Source organism: Macaca mulatta, chromosome 1 (assembly GCF_049350105.2).
Source record: "Macaca mulatta isolate MMU2019108-1 chromosome 1, T2T-MMU8v2.0, whole genome shotgun sequence".
In the NCBI taxonomy this organism is placed as follows: domain Eukaryota; kingdom Metazoa; phylum Chordata; class Mammalia; order Primates; family Cercopithecidae; genus Macaca; species Macaca mulatta.
Genome location: NC_133406.1, coordinates 42,958,946 through 42,981,241, shown reverse-complemented (window position 1 = coordinate 42,981,241; position 22,296 = coordinate 42,958,946). Strand labels below are relative to the sequence as shown.

General features: G+C 36.5%; 1 long non-coding RNA gene across 2 annotated transcripts; it reads right to left on the bottom strand.

Moving 5' to 3' along the window:
- Positions 1 to 207: 207 nt before the first annotated feature.
- LOC144340792 (uncharacterized) lies at positions 208 to 18,298 on the bottom strand. Of its 2 annotated transcripts, none has more exons than XR_013417130.1 (3): positions 17,984 to 18,298; positions 3,434 to 3,536; positions 208 to 679 (listed from the first exon to the last, which is right to left on the bottom strand). It is a non-coding gene; the product is annotated as an uncharacterized LOC144340792 (long non-coding RNA). The 2 variants fall into 2 exon arrangements; XR_013417129.1 differs by lacking the exon at positions 17,984 to 18,298 and adding an exon at positions 4,323 to 4,777.
- Between the last annotated feature and the right edge of the window lie 3,998 nt (positions 18,299 to 22,296).

Sequence of the window (22,296 nt, the reverse complement as noted above, 5' to 3'; positions counted from 1 at the left end):
ACAGAAGCCATAGTAAGGAACACTTAAAAGAAGAACTAAATAGGGAAAAGAAGGAGCTGATCAATAGAATACAAAACTAGCAAGAACTTTGAATGATACATATAGAGGAAACTTCCCTAGATTTGGCAATGAGGAAGTTATTAATAACTAAGTGAAATTTTCTATAATGGCAAAGATTAGACCAGATCTCATGGAGTGGTAGTGATGAGTTGAAGACAGTTATGGGAACATTCCACCTTTCCAGGAATTTTAGAAGTGAACAAAGTATGAGATGGGGTAACAGTCTGGGGAGATGGGATATTTTGTATATAAAAGAAAACTGAACATATATTCATGTGTTTGTGGCAGGGGTTGGAGGGTATGTGTTGAGTGCTACTATAACTCAACCACTCAGTTACCTTACAGGAATATTGTAAGAATTAAATAAAACACTTTATAAACTGAAAATTATCATTCTAATATTAAGTGTTATCATTTTCATTATACACAGATTCTCGTTTATTGAATGTACAAAACATGTTCTTAACATTCAAAATTCCATTTAGTGTTTTATATGAATGCAGTCATGAATCAATACAGTTTATCATCAGAGTTCTCTCCTCATAGCCACTAAAATCCTTGACAGCTCTGAAAGATGAAATCTCCAGACCAATGAAACCAGCAATTGCCATCTCAGAACCTGAGCAGAGAAAAATAGAAACATTACATTAAGCTGATTTCTATGGTCCTCAGACACCTGCAGGTTATGGGGACAAAACACTGACTTCGGGAATTAGCTTGCTTTTTCATTCTGGCTTTCAGATCTGTTGCTAATTTAATGAAACCCATATTTCTGCTGGGCAAGACTCAGTTAAGTCTTAGGTCAAGTTTTAAAACCCAAGCCTTTTATCACACTCTGACAGCTGGGAAAATGACATCTGGAAAATGCCATTATCAGGGGAAAGCGGTGTGTTTTGCTTTGGGCTCTTTGGCCTGAGGTTTTCTGCACATTTGAAAAACCCCAAAGGAGCTAAGCAGTTTGCAGGTAACAGCTAGTAATTAAATTGTGTATTTGCCAAAATAAATAAAACTCATTAGTTAGTAGGATTGCATTACATTCTAATATTTCAGCCAACATTTTTTTGTAAGAGTAGGTTCTCAAACTATCAACTCTTGATATGAAATCAGTGGGCCTTTGGAACAGAACAATCTTTCTGTTTTGCGCTGTTTATATATTTGAGAGCAATTAATTTAACCTACCTGAATGTTAATTTTTTCATATAAACTGAAGATAAGAATTATAGTCATATGCCACTTAACGACAAGGATATGTTCTGAGAAATGCATTGTTAGGCCATTTCATCATTGTGTGAACATCATAGAGTATACTTTTACAAACCCAAAGGGTATATATAGCCCACTACACACCTAGTCTAGATGGTCTGTTACCATACAGCTACTGCAGGCAACTGTTAACACAATGATAAGTGTTTGTGTACCTACACATAGCTAAACATATAAAAGGTATAATAAAATACAATGCAAAAGATTAAAAGTGGCACACCTGTATAGGGCACTGGCTGTGAATGGAGCTTGCAGGAAGTTGCTCTGGGTGAGTGAGTGAGTAGTGAGTGAATGTGAAGGCCTAGGACATTACTGTATACTACTGTAGACTTTATGAAACTGTATACTTAGGCTACACTCCATTTATTTAAAAAAATCTTTCTTCAAGAATAAATTAACCTTAGCTTACTATAACTTTTTATTTTATACACATTCAAACATTTTTAACTTTTTGACTCTGTTGTAAATAACACTTAGCTTAAAACACAAACCCATTGTCAGTGGTACAAAAATATTTTCTTTATATTCTCACTCTAAGTTTTTTTCGATTTTTAGAACTTTTTAATTTTTATTTGTTACTTTTAAAGCTTTTTTTGTTAAAAACTGAGACACAGACACGTACATCAGCCTAGGCTTACACAGTACTGGGATCATGAAGATGTCATTCGGTGAGAAAAATTTTTCAGCTCTACTATAATCTTATAGGACCACCACCTTATATGCAGTCTGTTGTTGACCAAAATGTCACTGTGCGGCCAAATGACTGCTTTGGTAAAGAGGAACATTTGCACCTTCTTACAGTGTGGTAAGCATTGGGGATATCATCCTTGTCTTCATAGAGCTTTGGATATTCAAAATGCAATATTACTAAAATAGTATTTCCAGCTCTTAAACGTTGAAAACCTGGCTCTCTGAGATTAGCTATGGGTTTTGAAACAGAGACTCTGTGGAAAATTTGGCATTAGAACAGAGGCCACCAAAAATGAGGTGGGATACACAATAGACTCTTAACGTAGGTCTGTCTGGGAGAAGGCAGGGACAAGATGGAATGTGGAATCAAGAAGATTGAATGTTATTTTAGTACACTTGTCATCACCCTGAAAATGCAATGGGTTTTGTAGATTTTGAACGTTTTCATAAATATTTTAACATAGATTTAAATAATCCATGCCTCTTTACTCCTTTTAGTACAAATCAATATATAGTTTGTTAAAGTTGTATCTTCAGAATCATAAATAAAGATAACTTTATTTTAACCCTTATTAATTTAAGTGAGGCAACTTCAAGTTGGAAGACTTACATAAAATGATCAAATGTAATACTTGGCTAACTCATATTTCCCCACGTCTAGTGAATTTCCTGGGCTGTCAACCAAAAAAAAAAAAAAAAAAAAATCTGGTTTGAGCAAAAAGATGCTTAGTAAGAAACGAGGACATTCCTCTATGCCAGTCTTACATAAGAATCATATTGGCAGCAATTCTTCCAAGCCATCGTAGTCATATGCTGCTATCTGCTAAAGACAGGAACAGAAGAGCAATGAGTCACAGGCAATACCTGCCACATGCCTTATCCTCAAGGTAAATGCATGTCATGAGACAAGGCCGCAGAGTCCCAAAATAGTCTGAGCCTGTCACCTGGTACCCAAATTAATTATTCAAGAAATAATTGTTTCTAAAGGGACAAATTACCCCATCAGCATAAAATGACACTGTCATGAGACTGTTGGATAATGTCTTTCTTTTAAATAATTTCACAGTAATCACTCTGACATGAAAATTATAAATTAAAATTACATCAGCTAAAGGGAGTCAGGAATTGTTTTCTAAATCTCTCCTCAGTTCTAGTCTAGGTTTGAAATAATTCCCACAGAAGGACCACAGTAGGAGCTGGTCAAGAGAATCCATGGGAATCAACTATGAGGAAAACTGAAAAGCAAGTGTCTCAGAAAGATCAGAAAGACTGGAGGCTTCCCATGGGGAGAAGTCAGGAGAAGACACTCCAGAGCTTGAGTTTTCGAGCACATGCCTGCTAGAGAGCCACGTCCTGTTACAGAGCACATGAAAGGGGTGTCTGAACACAGAACTTTAAACATAGGTGAGGATCAACTAACCTGAAGTTTGCAAGGTGTATTAGTTTCCTGGGGCTGCCATAACAAATGACCACACACTGGTGGCTTCAAACAGCAGAAATCTATTGTCTTGAAGTTCTGGAAGCTAGAAGTCCAAAATCAAGAGGTCAGCAGATCAAGAGGCTCCTCCTAGAGGTTCTGAGAGAGAATCTGCGCTATGCCTCTCTCCTAGCTTCTGGTGGTTGCTGGCAATTCTTGGTGTTCCTTGACTTGTAGGTGCATCACTGTCATCTCTGCCCCCATTGTCACATGGTGCCCTCTTTGTGTTGGTCCAAATTTCCATCTTTTTATAAGGATACTGGTCATTGAATTAAGATCTACCATAATCCAGTGTGACCACATCTTAACTTGATTACATCTGAAAAGCAGCATTTCTAAGTAAGATTACATTCACAGGTAGCAGTGGTCAGGATTTGAACATATATTGTTGGGGTGGGGGGACACAATTCAACCCACAACACTAAGTCTCTCAGAAGCGACCCAGATGTCCACTACCACAGTGATGTGGGGCCTTCTGGCACAATGTGAGGAAACCATAGAATGCTAAGGATAAAAGCAATCTTAGCAATCACCAAACCTAACCATCTTACTTCATAATTAACCGATCTTTCCAAAGCAGCAGTTTGTAACCAAGCACACTATTGAGACCCAGGGTACACAATCTATTGCAAGGGATGAGACAAGTAAATGATTATTTTTTAGAAACACTAAGTAGTGAGGATAATTCACTTTCCCTATGCACAAGGACAGATGAACAACTGTGCCCATAACCCCCTCACTCACACTCACTTGTATTTCTTGTGTTGGAGAGACAGGAGGGACAATAAAGCTAAAGGGGTTGAGAATTGCCTGTAATCCACATGCATCTTACCTCTGCTTCCAAGAAAGTATATCAAGCATTAGAATGTCATCCAGATGGGTATTCTAGTACAAAAATGGCTAAAAATCCCCATTCTGCAAAAACTACTTTAGTAGGCAAAGATTGTGTGATGCACCCATGCACTACTCAGTTTCTGGACATGCACAGAAGAAACAGAAAGGGGAACTTGAGAGAAATATGCAAATGGCATACACAGTAGAGCACAACTTCAAACAAGGTGGCTTAGACAGGGTTGCAATGGAGAACAAAGAAAATGTGTAAAACATAGAATCAAAGGAAAATCTTCAGAAGGCCCCACTGAAGACCCTACCCAGACACAAAATGACTGTCTTCAGTCCTCTACCTTCCTGCAGGAGGAAAAGAAAGGTAAAGAACAATCTGTACCTTTGCCCTGCTCACCTGAGAGGCACTATAGCAAAGTGGCTATGACTAAGTTATCCACTCTAGGGATGATGTCAGTTCTGCTTCTGGAAGGCTGTGTGACCTCAAGCAAGTTACTTTAACTCTCTGGGCCTTGGTTTCCTCATTTGTGAGGATAATAATAGGAACTAAGGTTGTTTGAAGGAAAAGGTTAATAGACATAAAATACTTAGAAAAATTTCTGGCACATAGTAAACAATAAATACTAGCTACTATTTTTATAGTGTTGCTTGTGAGGATCCAATGAAACATTTATAATTTCTGAAAGCTATAAAATTGACATTGTTACATCAGTAATAAAGGGAATGATATCTTCTTTAAACAGATTATTTTATACTTGATAAATATTTATGAGGCTCTTTTGACATATTTTCTTGAATTTAAACTCAGTTATAAAAGATAAACACTACTTTTTGAAATTCACGTAGGCATTTTTAAAATGTTTAAATCATTTAATATCTTATATTGGCCAATGTATAGGTACGGATTCATTATTTTGGAGTCTTGGAGTCCTTCTACATGCTCTCTAAAGTCACCATATTTGGGTAAAAGTCACATTAGACTGGTAACAAGACTTCAGGGTTCAAATTCTAGCCCAGCCATAAACAAACTGAATGTCTTTAGGCAAATGATTTTGGCCTCTCAAAACCACAGTCTCCTTATACATAAAATTTCCAGGTGGGAGCAGATAATCTGCAAGACCACATACAATTATAAAATTCCATGAGTCGTAAGTTAGCACAAACATCATTATCTTTGTTTTCTTCAGGATACATTTTAAAAGACTTGCCTGAAATCAGACATTTCAAATTTCAAACAAACAGAAAACACCATTCTCCTGGCTCCCAGACTGGAAATTTCAGTTCACTGAATCTCCAACTTTTGAAATCAAGAACTCCTCTACTATGTAAAGGACTCTACTAGCCATAGAACTCCTCTACTATGTAAAAATATTGAAAATAAAGATAATTGAAGAAAAATAAACTCACAATTCTTAGCAAGTTGACACCACCTGAAAAACACTTTTCCTGTTTTAATCTTTCTCAGGCAAAAGGATACCTCTACCAGCTTGGCAGAAGCAAGGTCAAAAAATTTTCCAAAGGTAGATAAAGGCAACTCATCCTATTCATATAGCCTGAAACCAACAAACTAATTTTGCTGCTAGCCTGCATTGGTCCTAACACTGCCCGATTTTAAGAAAACTGCAATGGCTACCAGTACGTCACTCCACCTGTGCCTCACCAATGTGTTTAATACTACCTGACAAAAGTCAGCAGGAGGGACAGTGACATGGTTCGGCTGTGTCCCCACCCAAATCTCATCTTTAATTGTACCTCCCATATTTCCCACATGTCATGGGAAGGCCCTGCTGGAAGGTCATTGAATCACAGGAGTGCATATTTCCCATGCTGTTCTCATGATAATGAATAGGTCTCACGAGATCTGATGGTTTTATAAAGGGGAGTTCCCTTGCACACACCTTCCTGCAGCCATGTAAGACATGACTTTGCTCTTCATCTACCTTCCACCACGACTTTGAGGCCTCCCAGCAATGTGGAACTGTGAGTCAATTAAACCTCTTTCCTTTATAAATTACCCAGTCTTGGGTATGTCTTTATTAGCAGCATGAGAACAGACTAATACAGTAAATTGATACCAGAAGTGGGTGTTGCTGTAAAGATACGTGAAAATGTGAAAGTGACTTTGGAACTGGGTAACAGGCAGAGGTTGGAACAGTTTGGAGGGATCAGAAGAAGATAAGAAAATGTGGGAAAGTTTGGTACTTCCTAGAGACTTGTTGAATGGCTATGACCAAAATGCTGATAGTGATATGGACCATGAAGTCCAGGCTGAGGTGGTCTCAGATGGAGATAAGGAACTTCTTGGGAAATAGAGTAAAGATCACTCTTGCTATGCAAACAGACTGGTGGCATTTTTCCCCTGCCCTGGAGAACTGTAGAACTTTGAACTTGAGAGAGATGATTTAGGGTGTCTGGAGGAAGAAATTTCTAAGCAGCAAAGGGTTCAAGAGGAAGCAGAGCATAGTTTGGAAAATTTGCAGCCTGATGACACTGTAGAAAAGAAAAAACCATTTTCTGGGAAGAAATTCTAGCCACCAGCAGAAACCTGCATAAATAACAGGGAGTCAAATGTTAATTGTCAAAACAATGGGGAAAATGTCTCCAGGGCATGTCAGACGTCTTCACGGCAGCCCCTCCCATCACAGACCTAGAGGCCTAGAAGAAAAAATGGTTTCATGGGCCAGGCCCAAGCCTCCCCTGCTCTATGCAGCCTAGGTACTTGGTGTCCTGCATCCCAGCCACTCCAGCTTTGGCAAAAATGGGCCAAGGTGCAGCTTGGGATGTTGCTTCAGAGTATGCAAGCCCCAAGCCTTGGCAGCTTCCACATGGTGTTGAGTCTGCAAATGCACAGAAGACAAGAATTAAGGTTTCAGGACCTCTGCCTAGATTTCAGAGGGTGTACGGAAATGCCTGGATGTCCAGGCTGAAATTTGCTGCAGGGGCAGGGCCCTCAGGGAGAAGCTCTGCCAGAGCAGTGCAGAAGGGAAATGTGGGGTTTGGAGCCCCGACACAGAGTCCCCACTGGGGCACTGCCTGGTGGAGCTGTGAGAAGAGGGCCATCATCCTCCAGACCCCAGAAGGGTAGATCCACCAACAGCTTACACCGTACACCTAGAAAAGCCACACACATTCAATGCCAGCCCATGAAAGTAGCCAGGAGGGAGGCTGTACCCTGCAAAGTCACAGAGGTGGAGCTGCCCAGGACTATGGGAACCCACCTCTTGCATCAACATGACCCATATGTGAGATATGGAGTCAAAGGAGATCATTCGGAGCTTTAAGATTTGACTGCCCTGTTGGATTTCAGACCTGCATGGCCCCTGTAGTCCCTTCATTTTGGCCAATTTCTCCCATTTTAATGGATATATTTACCCATTGCCCGCCCCTATTGTATCTAGGAAGCAACTAATTTACTTTTTATTTTACAGGCTCATAGGTGGAAGAGACTTGCCTTGTCTCAGATAAGACTTTGGATTGTGGAATTCTGAGTTAATGCTGAAATGAGTTAAGACTTTGCAGGGGCGGGGGGCTGTTGGGAAGGCATAATTGGTTTTGAAAGGTAAGGACATGAGATTTTGGAGGAGCCAGGGGCAGAACGATATGGTTTGGCTGTGTCCCCACCCAAATCTCGTCTTCAACTGTAGCTCCCATAATTCCCATGTGTTGTGGCAGGGACCCAGTGAGAGGTAATTAAATCATGGGGGCAGGTATTTCCTATGCTCTTCTTGTGATAGTGGGTAAGTCTCACAAGATCTGATGGTTTTATAAAGGGATTTCCCCTACACATGCTCTCTTGTCTGCTGCCATGTAAGATGTGACTTTGCTCTTCATTTGCCTTTAGTCATGATTGTGAGGCCTCCCCAGCCATATGGAACTGTGAATCAATTAAACCTGTTTCCTATATAAATTACCCAGTCTCAGGTATGTTTTTATTAGCAGTGTGAGAACAGACTAATACAGACAGTATATTGGCAAATGAGAAAAATAAGCAGAAAACATATTAAAGTCAATTATTTTCTTAGTGGTTATATTAACATCAGACAAAGTAGACTTCTAGACAAGGAATATTGACAGAGATAAAGAGGGACATCCCACAATGATAAAGGGGTCAATTTATTAAGAATATATGGCAATCTTAAATATATTTGCACCTAATAACAGATCTTTAATCTGCATGAAGCAAAAATTCACAGAACTAAAGAGAAAAAGGACATAGAGTTTGAGAGTTTTAACCATCCTTCTTCTAGTCATTAATTCAATAAATAGAGAAAATCAATAAGGATATTGAAGATTTGCTTAATACCATTAACCAACTTTATCTCTTTGATATTTATATAACAGAACAACCAACACCCTGCAAAAAATACTTTTTTCAAAGGCATATGGAACAACTATCTAGCAGGATCATGTGATGAGACACAAATCAAATCTCAAGAATTTCAAAGAACTTAATAATACAGAATATTACCATGACTATAACAGAATTAAGATAGAAATCAGTTACCACAAGATACTTGGAAAACCTCAGAATCTGGAAATTAAAAAACCTACTTCTAAATAATCTATTAGTCAAACAAGCAATCTAAATTAGAATATAATTCAAGCAAAATGCTAATGAAATCAAACTTTGTAAAATGCCATCAAAATTGCACTTAGAGGGCAATTTCTAGCTTTAAATGCTTATATTAGAAAATAAGAAAAATTTATAAATAATAATCTAAGGCTCTACGTAGAGAAGTTGGAAAAAGAAAAGCTAATTAATTTAAATTAATTAGAAAAAAGAAAACATTAAAGAATGGAAGACAACAAAATGAGAAGCAGGCAATGGACAAAATAAAAGAGCTAAAAAAAATGGATTTTGAAAAAAAATTTTAAGGTGATCAACCCTGCGAAGATTGATAAAGTAAAAAAAAGAGAGAAAAAACCCTCACAAATTACCAGTATCAGGAATAGAATAGGGACATTACCATAGACCCTATGGATCTCAAAAGACTAATAAGGGAATATCATGAAAAACTTTATGCTGATTAATTTGCCAATTTCAATAAAATAGAGAAAATCCACTAAAAATACAAATTGTGAAAAATTATGCAAGAAGTAACAGAACATCTGAATAGCCCTATAACTGTTATGGATGTTTTAACTTATTTCAATTTTTCCACAGAGAAACATCAAGGCTAAGATGGTCCCATTGATGACTTCTGTCAAACATGTAAGGAAGAATAAATACCAATTATATACAAACTCTTTGAGAAAATAAAGTAGAAAGAACTTTCCCAATGCATTTATTGGAACAAGATAAACCTGGTGTTAAAACCTGACAAGGACATTACAATATATAAAAATAACCCTCTTGAATAAAAATACAAAATTCTTTTAACATAATACTAGTAAATCAAATCTAGCTATATACAGAGTATAGTGCATCATGACCAGTAGGCCCATTCCCCTGAAGGCAAGATTAGTTTAACAATCAAAATTCAATCAATGTGTGTAGGCCAGGTGTGGTGGCTCACACCTGTAATCCCAGTACTTTGGGAGGCAAGGAGGACAGATCGCTTAAACCCAGAAGTTTGAGACCAGTCTGGGAAACATGGAGAAACCGTGTCTCTACAAAAAATACAAAAATTATGCAGGTATAGTGGCATGTGCCTGTAGTTAAGCTACTTGGGAGGCTGAGGTAGGGGGTTCACCTGAGCCTGAGAAGGTCAAGGGTGCAGTGAGCCATGATTGCACCACTGCACTCCAGCCCAGGTGACAGAGTGAGAGCCAATCTCAAAAAAATTAAAAAATAAAAATAAAAAATAAAAAAATTCAGTCAATGTGTCAATTAAAATTAAGGCTGTTCAGATAAAAATAATTTAATACAGTTTCCTTCAAAGCAAAATGTGAGGATAAACTTGAGAAAACACACTATCAAAGTTAAGAGTTTTTGAAGTCTGGTGGGAAATTTTTATAGGAGAGATTAGGAGAAGTGAGGGGGACTCCTCATACTGGATTGTCTCTTTTCATTGGAGGGTGCAATATAGAGGTTTACAATCACTGGATACAGATTGCTATGTACAGGCTAAAATGTCTACATGCAAGACAATCAGTAAAATTTTATAATTCAAAACTGACTACAAGACGTTGGCCGGGCGCGGTGGCTCAAGCCTGTAATCCCAGCACTTTGGGAGGCCGAGGCGGGCGGATCACAAGGTCAGGAGATGGAGACCACAGTGAAACCCCGTCTCTACTAAAAATACAAAAAATTAGCCGGGCGCGGTGGCGGGCGCCTGTAGTCCCAGCTACTCAGGAGGCTGAGGCAGGAGAATGGCGGGAACCCGGGAGGCGGAGCTTGCAGTGAGCCGAGATCGCGCCACTGCACTCCAGCCTGGGCAACAGCGTGAGACTCCGTCTCAAAAAAAAAAAAAAAAAAAAAAAAAATGAATCAGCATCCTTTTCAGTGTCAGTAGGCTATGCATTAATCAGTACATCAACAATTTGAGGAACTCATGACAAGATTCTTTACTCAGGAAGCAGGTGTCACCATGAATCACAAGACTTTTCCAAGGCAGATTAATTTGAAAGCCTGTTTTCTTTTAAACGGTCAAAATTGACCTCTAGTTTTCACTTCCTCTTTTTGATCAAAAATCTTCCCATAGAAGCATTGATGATCAATCTGTTTAAGCTACAGTGATAGACTTGCTTCATTCCTTGGTGCTAGGAAAGCTCATTCTCAGAAAGTCATATCCCTCAGTTGGGGCAAAGAACCTTGTTATTGCAGGTAAGGCAGATTGTTAGGAATGTAGGTCATGGACACAAGACTACATGCTATTCTCCTGAATAATGAATCATTGCCAGTTGCTGGATAACCATAATTTTGACTTTAGACGCTGATCTAAAGCAAGCAGAAATGAAAATAATGAGTAACTTAATAGCCAGGAAAATAACAACTATGTTTGTATTTATGGTTATGGTTATAATAATAACAATTTGAAGGCCAGCACAAAATAAAGAAGTTAGTCCTGAGTGTAACCAACTAAATAAGATACCAATTTATAGCTGCTCTAACTTGTTGAATCATCTCTAATCTTTAGAATTTCACAATTTTGTTTTCTTGGAAGAAGTAAAACAATGAGACATACATCGTATTAATAATTTAAATAGTGAAAAAAATGCACATAAGGATTAGAATTATAAAGAGAATTTGTATGCCAGAATTGAAAAAAGAGAGCCTATACTATTAGGGGACCAACTAAAAATCATCAAGAAGAAAATCAACTTCAGATTCTTCTTTAGAGACATGTTATAACCAGGAAATAATCCAGTATTTAGTCCAAAAAAGGGCAAATTTTTAAAACTCAAAGACAACAGTCAGGGCTAGAATCTAATAACAGTTCTCTTCTGTACTATAGTTCTCTTCTGAAACATGGTAGTTCTCTCTCCAGTCCCTTTTTCTACCAAAGAAAAATCACAGTGAGACCAATTTGTTTGCCATATAAGTTTTAGTCAGATTGCATTTGCCTTGGTTATTTGTATAAAGTACAGCAAGAATAGTGATTGGCCATAGAGACTCCTTTAAATTAGCTTTGCTGTAACTTTTTTTATAAGGATTTTGGGTTGGACTCTTAAAAGCCTTTTGAGCCTAAGTAGCCAAGCCAAGGATTCACTATCAGACTGTGCTTGTAATACCAGTGCAGATTAGGTGACTTCCCCTCTTCTTGAGGTCCCCAGAATATCTTGAGGTTCCTAAACCTATCCAAAAGTAGCATTCTTTACTTACCACAAGGTCAGAAACCTTGTAAGGAAATTGCATAGACTAAGTATCAGGCCCATATTTTTCCAAGTCTATTAGCCTCAATCTCAATTTCTCAAAGCAATCTTGTCCTATTTGAAAATACGACATTGTGGTTAAAGCTTTGAAAAATAACTAGTGTTTCCACTGTATCCTGTTACCAAAAAAAAAAAAAAAAAAAAATTCTTATTGAACTTATGCAAATAACTACATTGTCATAAAACGAGAATGCTTATGAATAGTTTCCAGATTCTGGATAATTCAAGTAGAGAGAGAAAGGTAAATGTTTCAGTTTTGTTTATAAAAGTATATTTTACCCAATTACTGTAGCTCAAAAGGAAAAACTGTTTTCTTGACTCTGGAAAACAAAATATAAAAAGAATCAGCCATATTTCAAACAAAAAGTCATAAAAAATCACTTTAGTCCTCCATCAGTTTAGTTTCATATCATTTTTGTTCTGCTTGATTTTGAGTTAGCAATTTTCATGAATAAATCAGTTTTTTGTCAGAGTTCTGAAAGTTCTAGTCCATTGATCTTAAAGTTATCAGAAGTCTGTGTTCAAGAGCACTTGTTAGAGTCTTTTCAATAAAAAGCATTTTTGTACCTTAGCTGATTGCAAATAATTTTAGAGAAGAATTGAAAATATTAACTGTAGATGACAAAAACTTAGAATAGCCATGGTTAAAATCTGATGAAAGTTTCTAATAGATAAAGGAATGTAGTTATTTCTATTACATGGAGCATTTTAAGAAAACAACTAGAATCCATATGCTTTCAATGAAGCACCTTAAAAGCAGGGGCAAGGAGACTGTGGCTATTTTTAACTTGTACTAATTTATCCCTTTCACGGGTTTCAAAGATTTTCAATTTTTCTCACCCTGGAATATCAAATTTCTATTAATGCAAAAGCACTATGTATGTTTTCCTCTGGGCTGAATTGTGGCACCCAATTTATTGCCTATCAGATAATGCTATTATCAGGTATGAGGGTCTAAGTTGCAACTGTGCTGCCAACCTACATAACTGTCCTACCTTTTAAAATACAACGTATCATAGAATGGATTTATATTGTGTATCAAACAATGAAAATGAGAAACATGTTTTTAAAATAACATTAATCTCTGTGGTGTAGGAAAATAGAAGAAACTGACAAATGAATAGCAATGAATAAATATGATGAGGAATCTGTTAAATCATAATGAATTAATTCAGTGGACCTACTGCTATGCCAAGCTATGAGCAACCCCTTCCTGAACCAAGTATTTTAATGAAATATGTCATTTAATACTTACAACGCTATGACATAGGTACTATTATCATTATTTACATTTTGCAGATAAAGAGAAATGTTTAGTGTAACAAAACTACTTGTGCAAAATCCATGACAAGCTGTAAAGCTTCAACTCAGCACGGTGTTTTTCTCCAAGCCTATGTGTTTAACTATTGCACTCAATATCCTCAGTATAGCTGGGTATTATAAAGTATCAGTCAATGTTTTGTTTTGTTTTGTTCTGTTTTTAGTTTTTTTCTCAGACTGTCTTTCATCTTGTGATTCTACCCTATTTTGTCAATTGATTTAAGATCACCATTGCACCAAGTATTAGCAAAACTAGAGAATTAAACTGTTAAAGTCTTGATGTGAACACCACTTATAAAATACAAGCTAACCTACTGAAACCATCAGACATAGAAGCAACGTTCAGAATCATAGGTCGTAAGTCCTTAAATTCACAGATCAGAAAACCAAGGCCTAAAGACTTACAATAACTTGAGTTATATAATTAGCAAATGGCACATCTGAATAGAAAACTCTTATTTCTTTTTTTAAAAATTTTGTTTTGATTATTTTCATTTGCTACCAATATTTTTATTGTAAGAAATAAAAACGTATCACAAATACACAAAAAAAAAAAAAGAAAAGAAAACAACTAGAATCATGACTAACACCATCACATGAAGACCCTTAGACTTTTGTAAATTTCACATGATCTTTAGAATCTTTAGAATATTCACATTAATAACATAGTCATACAAATATAACTTCAGAAAAAAAAAATGATCAAAATTATAAACAACATATTAGATTTTTATGAATTTATATAATTTTTGGAACATTTATATCAATAACATACCCATAAATATAACTGATTTTGATCCTGAGGAAACCTGCCAGGATATCAAAGTTTCAAAACACGTGATCAAAGCATAATCACAGGTCATTGTAAAATAACAGGTATTCATTTAACCAGAGTCAAGTGGACTTCAGAAGCAATACAGGAAGTTACATGAATGTGAAAACATTAATCTTTTTAAAACTTAGTTTTTTAAAGTAATCAGAGTCCTAATAAAGACAATGTAGAAATTATCTTGATAGAAGTTTCAAAAAGAAAAATTACAGGATTAAAAATTGAAATCTCTTGCAATTTTATTAAGAGCAAATTAATACTTCAAGAAAGCTTTGTTATTATAACATAGGGGATCAAATTCTTTAAGTTTTGTATTTGAGTATTTTTAATATCAAAGCTTCATCTTCAGAAAGGCATCCATAATTTTCATCTAATTATAGCCAACTTGATCAAACACAAGATTTCTTTCATAAATTTTCTTTTCATAAACCTTCTTTTCATAAACCTTATCATGACTTACTCAGACAATTGACAATATGCTTGGACTTTTTAATTTATCCTACATCTCCTCTTTCTTAAATAGATAGTCATTTACTTTAGGAAAAACATATACAAGATTCTTCCTCATACAAAACTATTCTCCTTACTTTTTAACCTTCCCAGCCAAAAAGTCATCTTCATATCCATAACTATTTTTTTGTTTTCTGTTTTGTTTTGCTTTGTTTTGTTTTGTTTTTGTTGTTTTATTATACTTTAAGTTCTAGGGTACGTGTGCACAACATGCAGGTTTGTTACATATATATACATGTGCCATGTTGGTGTGCTGCACCCATTAACTCATCATTTACATTAGGTATTTCTCCTAATGCTATCCTTCCTCCCTCCCCCCATCCCATGACAGGCCCATGTGTGATGTTCCCCACCCTGTGTCCAAGTGTTCTCATTGTTCAATTCCCACCTATGAGTGAGAACATGGAGTGTTTGGTTTACTGTCCTTGCGATAGTTTGCTGAGAATGATGGTTTCCAGCTTCTTCCATGTCCCTACAAAGGACATGAACTCATCCTTTTTTATGGCTACATAGTATTCCATGGTGTATATGTGCCACATTTTCTTAATCCAGTCTATCATTGATGGACATTTGGGTTGGTTCCAAGTCTTTGCTATTGTGACTAGTGACACAATAAACATACATGTGCATGTGTCTTTACAGTAGCATGATTCATATCCATAACTTTCTTTACATTCTTCTCTCTCCCATTTACTGGTTCCTTTTAATCTTGTTTCTGTTTCCTTCCTAAATCTATAATTTGAAGTAATCTTTAGGTAACATCGACATTGTACAAAATTATTCTTTTCTCAATAAGGAACACATTTTTATACCTTCTGATAATATGTTCTCATCAAAAACACATCTTACTTTTTTGGTCCTTTTTTTTATAGAGAGTTGTATATATTAATTAGAATTTTAAATCTTAGTAATTTTAAATTTTAGTGAAAACCTAAGAAGCAAGAAATCTAGAATTATCTGTCACATATCAGTTTTTTATAGATAGGAACCATTTTATAATTTCTAGAAACATGCTTTCTTATAACACAATTTTTTACCTTAAGTGGAAATGACCCAGACATTTAATGACTATTATTTAACTTTGAGATCTCAAATAACATAAAAAATTCGTTTATAGTAGTTTATCCCATTTACATTTAGTTTTTTTTTTAACAATTTACCTAGTTTACTTATGAGAACTAAGATATTAGACAAAGGTAGTTATCATTTCAAGTTATTTTCCTGTTAACCATTTTTATAGCCTATGAATATCAGGTGTTCACTCAAGAAAGACTATTAAAGTTAAATATTTGGATGTTTTGCCAATAACTCAGAAAATACAGCTGTTTTCATTAAATCAACAATATTAAATTAATCTTATTTACCAAAAGATTTATTCAAGTCCTGTGAACTTGGAAAATATTTGGGCTTACTAATTTATGAGCACTCATTTATTTATAATCAATTTAGTACCATGTAGACAACATACAAATATAGATATGTACACATAAAAATACAGATAAATATTTTATAGCTTTGAATTTAAAATTTTAGTCATGAGTCAGAGAAAACTCACTAGTTTAAATGAAGAGTTTAGTTAAATTGTGCCTCTGAGAACAGAACAAGTTAAAGTTTATCTGTCCTGCATGGCCAAAGCCCTTACCACATGTTAGGGAAAACAGCGTAGCAAATTTATATCTCAAAGCATGGAGAAAGAATTTAAGCTTTCCAAAAGGCCAGTGTTTTACATCTCCAAATGACTGCAAAGTCCAACAGGGCATTTAAAGAACATTATCCGATATTGGGTAAAAGGTTTAATCAATTTTACTTCCACTTTAATGGGGATGGCTCAATATATTTCACCAACATGAGTGAAAATTGGGACCATAAGTGATCCAGCACAGCTTGCAATAAATTATCAATATCACTCATTAGTTCTGGTTTAGGAAAATTTGTTGGATCTGTATTTTTATAATCTCAGTAGTTTTATGATTCTGAATTATTCCATTTGCTCCTTCTGTTCCAAATTTAAATACATTTTCCCCTTTTGAGAGAAGGAAATGTGTGCATTGTGAAATTCTAAAAATCTCTTCCTGAGACCTATGCGAGTTGAAGGAACAAGCTGAAAGGAATGATTTCAGATAAAGGAGAATATGAAGGCACAGGACAGAATGAGGAAGAGCATTCAGAGGCAACAGGGAGAATGTCTCTGAAGTCTTATCTAATTTAGAAATAAGTTTCAAATATCCTTTGTTTACCTCTTGAATGGGGAAAACATTTTTTTCAGAATTTGTTTTAGAAGCTTCTAGGTGCTACTGAAAGTAAGTCTCCCATTCAACTTGTCTGATTCTAAAACCAGTTTTTTCCAATTTGTTTTGAGTAAGACAAGCTATATAGTGGATCAAGTGCGCTAGTTACGAATCGTTCTTCCCAGAGGTTTCATGCAATGGGCCTAATAGAGTCTCTTAGGTGTCTCAGATTCCCAAATCACCTCCAAAGAAGTGGCAGGGTGCTCATGGGAAAGAGATGATTAGTCTTTATAAATCCTACCAGCTGAGCAAAAACTTATGATCATTCTTTATGAATCCCACCAGCTGGGCAAAAGATTAACAGTGTAGGGCTTTTCCTATGAGACTACTCCATGTCATGGACAGTTCATCAGACACCTTTGTTAGTTTTTGTTTCCTAAGAGTCATTCGACCAGAGGAAGGGTCTTTTACCTTCAGAGCAAGAGTGTCCTCATGGGAAGGGAAGGGGAGGGGAGGGGAGGGGAGGGGAGGGGAAGGGAGAGGGGAGGGGAGGGGAGGGGAGGGGAGGGGAAGGGGAGGGGAGGGGAGGGGAGGGGAGGGGAGGGGAGGGGAGGGGAAGGGGAGGGGAAGGGGAGGGGAAGGGGAGGGGGAGGGGAAGGGAAGGGAGGGGAAGGGAAGGGAGGGGAAGGGAAGGGAGGGGAGGGGAGGGGAAGGGAAGGGAAGGGAAGGGAAGGGAAGGGAAGGGAAGGGAAGGGAGAAGGAAGAAGGAAGAAGGAAGGAAAGAGAGAGAGAGAGAGAGAGAGAGAAAGAAAGAAAAGAAAGAAAGCAAGCAAAAAAAAAAAAAAAAAAAGTTAAAGTTGTCTTGCTTCAAACCTCCAGGGAAACAATTCACAGAGCTCCTATTTTACCATGGCCTAGAACTAACAACAACAACAAAAAAACCCTTACCTTGAATTCATGGGAGTAACTCTAATTTTGAGAGAGTCTTTGACCTCTTAGCCAAGGAAAAAACCAGCTTCAGTAAACCAGAACTTTCACCAAGATGAGAGGTTTACTGATTCTGGGAGGAGCTCATCTGTAGTACCTAGTAAGGGTAACTGAGTTCAGGAATACAATGGGTCCATTGCTAGTATCAGCACAAATGCTGTAAGCCATGCCAGATGGTCTAGGGAGGTGACTGTGAAATCCTACCAGCTATGCCAAAATGTCGACCTAAATTAAGTTTGTTGAGCCAGAAATAATTTGATAGAGTTTTACTGGAAGCCAAATGTGAGGACTGATCTGAGAAGACACACACCAACAAAGCTGGGAGCATTCCAGAGTCTGCTACAAATTGGAAAACTTTTATGAGACACTTTAGAAAGGATGAGAACTCCTTATATCAAGCTTATTTTACATTGGAGAGTACAATACCGAGGTTACAATCATTGGACACAGGTTGCAATATACACGCTAAACTATCTGCATGCAAGACAGTCAATAAAACTTTATAATACAGAAATAAATCAGCACCCTTTGCAGTGTCAGTAGGTTATACATTAATCAGTACATCAACAATTTGAGGAACTCATGATAAGATTGTTTTTTTAACTTAGAGACAGTATGTTGCCATCAATCACAAGACCTTATCAAGGCAACTCAATTTGGAAGCCTATTTTCTCTTAAAGAAAAGTGTCAAGTGTGAACTGTAGGTCATCAAATGTAATTCACAATAACTGTATCCCATTAAGAGCATTATAAAATGACAAAATTAAAATCGATTAATTCAGAAAACCAGAAATAGAAAGGGAGTATCTTCAATATAAATAAAAAACATATACAACTAAAAAAAATACATAGTTGGCCAGGCACGGTGGCTTACGCCTGTAATCCCACCACTTTGGGAGGCCGAGGAGGGTGGATCACGAGTTCAGGAGATCGAGACCATCCTGGCTAACATGGTGAAACCCTGTCTCTCTAAAAATACAAAAAATTAGCTGGGCATGGTGTCAAGCACCTGTAGTCCCAGCTACTCAGGAGGCTGAGACAGGAGAATGGCATGAACCCAGGGGGACGGAACTTACAGTAAGCCAAGTTCGCACCACTGCACTCCAGCCTGGGCGACAGAGTGAGACTCCGTCTCAAAAAAAAAAAAAAAAAAAAAAAAAGCTAACATTATACTTAGTGGTGAAAAACTGATACATTTCTCCAAAGATCAGGTAAGAATGGCTCTTTTCTTTATCTTTGAACTGGAAGTCTTAATAATAAAGCAAGGAAAGAAAACTTAAAAGCAAAGATTAGAAAAAAAAATTAACATTGTCTTTGTCAATGACCTGATTTTATTCATCCAAAATCCTAAGGATCCATAAAGAATCTAATAAGCCATAAAACAATTCTTAGTAAATTCAAAGAAACCAAAACCATACCAACCACACTCTTAGACCATAGCATGATCAAAATAGAAATCAAGACTAAGAGGATTACTCAAAACCATATAATTATGTGGAAATTAAACAACCTGCTCATGAATGACTTTTGGGTAACAAATTAAAGCAGAATCAAGAAATTCTATAAAGCTCATGAAAACAAAGATACAACATACCTGAATCTTTGGAACAGAGCTAAGCAGTGTTTAGGTGAACATTTATAGCACTAAATTCCCACATCAAGAAGTTAGAAAGATCTCAAATTAACAATCTAATATCACACCTAGAGGAACTAAAAACACAAGAGCGAACCAATCCCAAAACTAGGAGAAGACAAGAAACAATGAAAGTCAGAGCTGAACTGAATGAAATTGAGTAGTGAAAAACCATAAAAAAGATGAACAAAACCAGAAGTTGTTTCTTTGAAAGAAAAAATAAGATTGATAGACTGCTAACTAGATTAATAAAGAAAAAAGAGAATATCTGAATAAACACAATCAGAAATGCAAAGGGGACATTACCATCGACCCCATAAAAATATAGAAGACTTTCAGAGACTTATTATGAACACCTCTATGCACACAAACTAGAAAACCTACAAGAAATGGATAAATTCCTAGAAACATACAACCCTCCAAGATTGAACCAGGAAGAAATTAAAACCCTGAATAGATTAATAACAAGTTTCAAAATTGAATCAGTAATAAAAAGCCTACCAACCAGGAAAAGCCCTAAACCAGACAGCTGAATTCTACTAGATATAAAGAAGAGCTGATACCATTCCTACTGAAACTATTCCAAAAAATTGAGTCAGAGGGACTCCTCTCTAAATAATTCTATGAGTACAGCATCATCCTGTATATTAGTGCATTCTCATGCTGCTATGAGAACATACCTGAGACTGTGCAATCTATAATAGAAAAAGGTTTAATTGACTCACAGTTCCACATGGCTAGGGAAGCCTCAGGAAACCTATAATCATGGCAGAAGAGGAAGCAAACACATCCCCACAACCAGACACGGTGGAAGGAAGGAGAAGAATGAGAGCTTAGCAAAGGGAGAAGCCCCTCATAAAACCATCAGTTCTCACGAGAACCTACTATCACAAGAATAGCATGGGAGAAACTGCCCCCATGATTCCATGGCTTCCCACTGGGTACCTCCCACTGTGGGAACTACAATTCAAGATGAAATTTGGGTGGGGACACAGCCAAACCATATCATTCCACCCCAGGCCCCTCCCAAATCTCAAGTCCTCACATTTCAAAACACAATCATGCCCTTCCAACAGTTCCCCAAAGTCTTAACTCATTCTAGAATTAACCCTAAAGTCCAAGTCCAAACTCTTATCTGGGACAAGGCAAGTCCCTTCCATCTATAAGCCTGTAAAATCAAAAGCAAATTAGAGATTGATCATAAAAGTGAAAACTATAAAGCTTCTAGAGGAAAATGTATGATACTATCTTTATGTTCTTGGGATAGGTAAAGATATTGTAGGCAAGATTAAAAAGTCTAAGCATAAATGAAAAATTATCAAATCAGATGTCTATAAATTAAAAACTATTGTTCATCAAAAACACATTAAGAACAGGAATAATCCACAAACAGAAAATATTTGTGACATCTTTATCTGATGAAAGACTTATATCCAGAATATGTAAAGAACTACATATCACAAATCAATAATAAAATGATAACTCTATTTTTTTAATGGAAAAACTTGAAGATATACTGGAGGAAAAAGAGGATACACAAGACAAATGGCCAAGAAGCACATGAAGAGGTGCTCAACATCATAGTCATCAGTGAAATGCAAATGAGAAGTACATTGAGAAATTACTACACACCCTCTCAAACGGCTAAGATGTTAAAAGTAATAATAGGAATATTGGCAAAGATGTGAAACCACTGGAACATTCATATATCACTGGTAGGTGAGGGAAATGCAGCAACCACTTTGGAAAACCATTTTTTGGTTCTTTAAAAACATATATATATATATCCCTACTTGTTTAATATTTCTACCCCTAGGAATTTACCCAGTACAAATGAAAACACAAAAATTTTTATAAGAATGTTCATAGCAGCTTTATTTATAATAGCTAAAAACTGAAAATAATCAAAATGTCCATAAATAGGAAAATGGTTAAATAAATTGTGATATAATCATATGAGATATTGTACAACAAGAATGAAATAATGATACCCATAAAAATCTAAATGAACCTCAAAGATCTCAAAAACACTCTGTTGAGCAAAAGAATCCAGATGTAAAAGATATTCCATTTATAGCCAGTTCAAGAATAGTATCAATTAAACAGTGGTAATATAAATAAGAACATCAGTTGGGAGATGGGGAAGGAACTGACTAGAAAGGCACATAAGGAAACTTTACAGATTGATGGGAATATTCTACATCTGTATTGGGATGTTGATCACATAGGTGTATACATTTGTCTAGACCCATCAAACTGTTCAGGTAAGATCTGTGTACTTTGTACATTAGTAAATAAAAACTAGCATTTCAAATACCTTATCTTATGTGAAATATAGAGCAGATACATGGTTTTTTTTTTTTTTTTTTTGAGATGGAGTTTCGCTCTTGTCACCCAGGTTGGAGTGCAATGGCACAATCTCAGCTCACTGCAACCTCCGCCTCCTCGGTTCAAGCGATTCTTCCTGCCTCAGCCTCCCGAGTAGCTGGGATTACAGGCGCCTGCCATCATACCCAGCTAATTTTTGTATTTTTAGTGGAGACAGGGTTTCGCCATGTTAGCCAGGCTGATGTCAAATTCCTGACCTCAGGTGATCCGCCCGCCTCAGTCTCCCAAAGTGCTGGGCTTACAGGCACGAGCC